The sequence below is a fragment of the Polistes fuscatus genome, unplaced genomic scaffold, assembly GCF_010416935.1.
Source record: "Polistes fuscatus isolate 324 unplaced genomic scaffold, CU_Pfus_HIC Scaffold37, whole genome shotgun sequence".
NCBI lineage: Eukaryota > Metazoa > Arthropoda > Insecta > Hymenoptera > Vespidae > Polistes > Polistes fuscatus.
In genome coordinates, this window is record NW_025113115.1 from 188,279 (window position 1) to 193,667 (window position 5,389).

Sequence of the window (5,389 nt, forward strand, 5' to 3'; positions counted from 1 at the left end):
TCGACTGCCAAGGCTAATGATTATTGCAAATATGACTAAAGCAAAAATACTGGTAAATACTATTAAATATCAGTATACTAGTATATTACAAGTATTGTTAAATTTCCACAAACAAATGTGGGAACTCTAATATTAAAAACGATTTTATAACGAAAAAAAAATTAGAAAAATTTAATATAAATAGAAAAATACAACCATGTTTAGTTTTCATATCACACCTAGATTTAAGTGTGCTATACTAAGTAGTATTCTAAATGGTAAGTAATGCATTAATTAAAAATTATCACGAAACGATGTACAGTACACTACCTAATACGCACATACAGGTGTAAAGTACATCGTGCAATCACTAGCACAAAGACAACCGCCAATAGGGGAAAAACTTAAAACTAAACCTATTCTAACTGTTTCTCACCTATACGAGTAGCACCTGGGCACAGGCATAGATGAGAACGCAGAAAGTATAGGGGAGAGAAACGGGAGATTAGTACATTAGAAGCTGAAAATCCTGATCTATAAAATATGAATAAAGACACATATATACATAAAACATAAATACATTTTAATAAAAATTTATCTGAGCGTCTAAGGACTCTACAATTTATTTGATAAATATTAACTTTTAATATATTTTAATATATTTAAAAACCTCGGACGACTCCTTTCATTAAGTTGGCTGTTCTAATAAAAGAACTGGGCTTTGAGCCACCACTTAACTGCTAGAATCTATCCGTCGCGAATGAGTTTGTCTTCTTGCTCATTTACTTATAATATCGAAGTATCGATATATTAAAATTAATCCCAATTAGATAAACTAAGTACGAAGCAATGCATGTAAGACATTTATTAGATGCTTTTCTGAGCGAAAACGAGTAAATAAATTCTCGATTTCACCACTACTAACCACGAACAAAACACGTAATAAAAAAGGAAGTGCATTAATTGATTGCACTGTAAATTGAATTATTTTAATTGGTGAGACGAGAAAACCTATCCTGAACTAATATAAAATATACAATACAATATACAATTTTCATGAGTAATTCATAAACATAAAGAGAGTGCATTAGTGCATTATAATAATTGTTAATTAATCGATGCTATTGACTATGCAATTTTTATGCAATACTTTAAATTAAACTACACTATAAAGATGTAATTATTACAATACATAAATTACAGTTATATAATTGTAAATATTGAATGTATACTAACTAATAAAGTAACATGTAAGAATTGAATTCCTTTTCCTCACATTTATTAACGTATATAGAAATAAAAAAAGAAAGTACATTTTTCTAAACAATTAAACAACCAATATATTTAAACAATTAATAAACAATATACTAATGGAAAATGTGAATTATTGAAGTTTACCGTTATGATAGAAGAAAGCTAATGTGTTTGCTCGTTTAATTATCATAAAAAAATTGCCTGGATTCATTTTAAAATCTTTTAAATTCTTCTTTCATGTATGTACTTGATACACAAAACAATAAGAAAGCCTAATAGATGCTGGGCTTTTCCAAATCTTCAAATACTTGCAAACTTGAAAATCATAAGATTGTATTAGTAAAGTATTAAGCCAACTGAAAGAGTCTATATATGTATATGTATGTAGGATTCAATACAAAGATGAATAGAATGTTTCCATGTAAATACAATAATAGCTGTTTGCTTCTTAAAGGCTATACGATGACTAACTTACATAGCAACGTACTCACTCATACTATCTCATTTCCCTCACACCATCACAATAAAGGGCGATATTTCTTATGTCTTTTCACTTATTCGAATATTTAGTAACGATCGTTCTCGAACATTCATACTGAACAACAACTTTTTTCTTACTCTAAAGGCGTATATATTTAGCAACGATCGTTCCCCAATATTCCTATCTTAACTTTTCTTCTTAAATTTTTTCTATCCCTTCCTAACTGACAAACAACTTTGTTTTTCCTTGAAATACGGATATGTTTAGCAATGATCGTTCTCGAATATTCATATCTTAATTCATAGCCCCTTTGTCTAATTTCCCTTCCCACACTCGGCCATATCTGCATCTCCTTCGGCCCCCGAAGGGAACTCTTCGAACGGTTTCATGTAATCCGCCGCCGTTGTGGTGATCTTTGGTCCTTCATCCCCACCAACACGAATCACTTCATATCGGTTATTTCTCTTACATCTAGATATCTTATACGGACCTAAGAATTTCTTTTGTATCTTTAACCCCGCACCAAACTGCGTGCGCTTTATCGCTACTAAATCGCCTTCGTTGTAAACACTCGCTTTCTTACATTTACGGTTATAATTACGCCTATTCTCTTCTTGAATTTTTAACAGACTTTCCTTCGTTGCTTCTCTCAGTCTTAAGCGCTCGTCAGAATATTGCAATATCGCCTCTTTCTCTATTAATTCTAAAATAGCTAAATCTTCGCGCTGCTTCATTTTTACACCAAACATCACCTCGAAAGGTGACGCATCTACACTACGCTGATAAGTGCTATTAATCGCTCTTTGGACCTTATCTACGTGCTTATACCACTTGTCAGGCGCGTCCATCGACATCTTAGTCAGTACCGAGATAATAATTCGATTAATTCTTTCAACCTGACCGTTTCCTCTCGGTATACCGGTGGTAGTTAGAACGTGCTCGACCCTTTCCGTTATACAATACTCTTTAAACTCTGTTGCCGTGAATGCGGTTCCCTTATCTGTAATAATACGTGTCGGATTACCGAATGTTCTCTGCTGTATCCCAAGTTTTTCTAACGTTTCCCGTGCGGTTGTCGTCTTAGTTGGGTATAGCCACACAAACTTAGAAAACCCATCTACCACTACCAAGATATTTATAAGCTTTACTCGTCGCTGTCATCGGCCCTAGATAGTCGACATGATAGTCTCGAGCGGTCTATCCCCCTTCGGTATCGGCTGTAACTGACCTTCCTTTTTCCCCTGCTTACGCTCCGCTAATATACACGGTACACAACAGCTGATGATCTTTTCGATTTTTTCTTTCAGACCCGGTATATAAAATTCTTCTTTTATTTTTTCGGCTACCTTTCGTACAGAGAAATGACCATTTTCGTGAATCTTTCTTATGATATTAGACTGCATGCTCGTAGGCAACACTATCACGTTCTTATCGTTTACACGCTTCATCAAAATATTATTTTCTAAAATATAATCTTCGTATGGCTCTTTTTCTACTACAAGACGTATGACACGTAATCTTTCCTCTTCTTCTGTTTCTTTCTTATATTTTGTAATAACGTATCTTCGATACACATTACCGGATAACGACTAAGTGCATCTACATGCTTCATTCTTTCTCCTGGACAGTGTTCAACTTCAAAGTCAAATTCTTCCAATGACAACGCCCACCTTGCTACCTTCGGTGCTAACTCCCTTTTCTTAAGCGTCTTTTGGAATGCCTGGCAATCCGTAACTAACTTAAATCTTATTCCTAACAAATAGACTCTAAACTTCTGAACTGCTTTAATTATCGCTAGGACTTCTAATTTATACGAATGGTACTTCCTCTCTGCTTCAGACGTTTTATAACTCATGTAATGAACCGGATGGTAATTATTTTCGTTTTCGTATTTTTGCAATAATACGGCGCCAAACCCGTCTATACTTGCATCAGTATGCAATTCCGTCATTGCTCCGGGGTCATAAATACGGAGCACCGGCTCTTGAGACAAAAAATATTTTAATCGCGAATACGACTCTCTTTCAACGGTATCAAAGACAAATGCCTTACCTGTCTTTAACAAATCTGATAATGGTCTTGCTATCTTAGCGTAATCCTTAATAAATTTACGAAAATATCCTGTCAGACCTAAGAAACTTTGAATATTTTTCTATTCTTCGGTTCCGGAAACCGTTGTACCGCTTTTATTTTCGTGGGTGATAGCCGAATACTCCCATTCCACACCACATGTCCTAAGAACTCAATTTCCTCCCGCAGGAACTTGCATTTCTTCCAATTTACAATTAACCCGTTCTGAGCTGCTACCGTTAACGTTATTTCCAACTTTCTACACGCATCTTCGTAATCGATACCTGGGATAATAAGATCGTCCATGTATGTTAACACTATTTCTTCCTTACCAAATCGCCAAAAACCTCATCAATAAATCTTAAAAAACTGGCGGGACTGCTACATAACCCAAAAGGTGTTCCAAGAAACTCAAATTGCCCGTCTGGAGTAACAAACGAAGTGAATTTACGGCTATCTTCCTCAATCTTGACATGAAAAAACCCGTTCTTAAGATCAATTGTCGAAAATACCACTCCCTGTGTCAACGCATCGAGACAATCTTCGATCAATGGCATTGGAAATCGATCTCTTATCACCTTTGCATTTAATTTACGGTAATCAATACAAACTCTGTAAGTTCCGTCCTTCTTAGGTACCACTACTACCGGACTACTATATTCACTTGTACTGGGTTGAATTATTCCCTCGTCCAACCATTCGTTAATTGTTGCGTAACTATTTTTTTCTCTTTCGGAGCTAATCTCCTCGGCTTAGAACAAACTGGAATATTATCCGTCAACTTTATTTTTGTCTCTGTTCGCGTGTCTGGTTTAGTATTTGGCTTATAATTTTGTATTAATTCTTTTATGCGCACCTTGTACGGTTCTTTTACGTCTATTTCATCCGTATCTACATATTTTATTTCCATTATCGCCTTTATATCTTCTACTTCTTTATTTGCTTTCATATCGTCTGTATCCGTCCGTCGCTCCCCACCAACATAACCACAGTCGCTCGATTTTACCGATCCCTCGCTTATCTCCTCGCTGAGTCTTTTGTCTGGTCGTCTTATTTCTACTCGCCCTTTATTTATACGAACGTCTAACTCTTTCAGCAACTCTCTTCCTAAAAGAACTTCGTATCTCATATCTGACTGACTTACTACAAATACATCCGTTTTATATCTACCGTCTTCGATATCGATATTCACCTCACATCTCCCTATTGGCTTCGTTATCGCATTACCAAACCCTGCCAATCGTCGAGTGGTTTCATATAATCTTGGTCTTCCTAATTTATTATATAGCTCTGAATTTATAATACTTACTTCGCTGCCCGTATCTAATAACGCATATGCTAACAAACCATTAATCCTGATCGCAACTCTATCCGTAGTAGATTGCACACAATTGATACTTGCTTTATTTTCCAACAGCTGCTGTGATTTATTACAATGACTCGCTATGTGACCGAAATTATTACATTTAAAACATTTGAGACCTTTTTCTTTGTCTGGACAGAAACGATAACTATGTGCTTCCGAACCGCACCCGTAACAATGGCCTTTCTTTATCGCCGGAGATCTACCGATACGTGCCGACGCTACGTTTCCTTGATTATTTT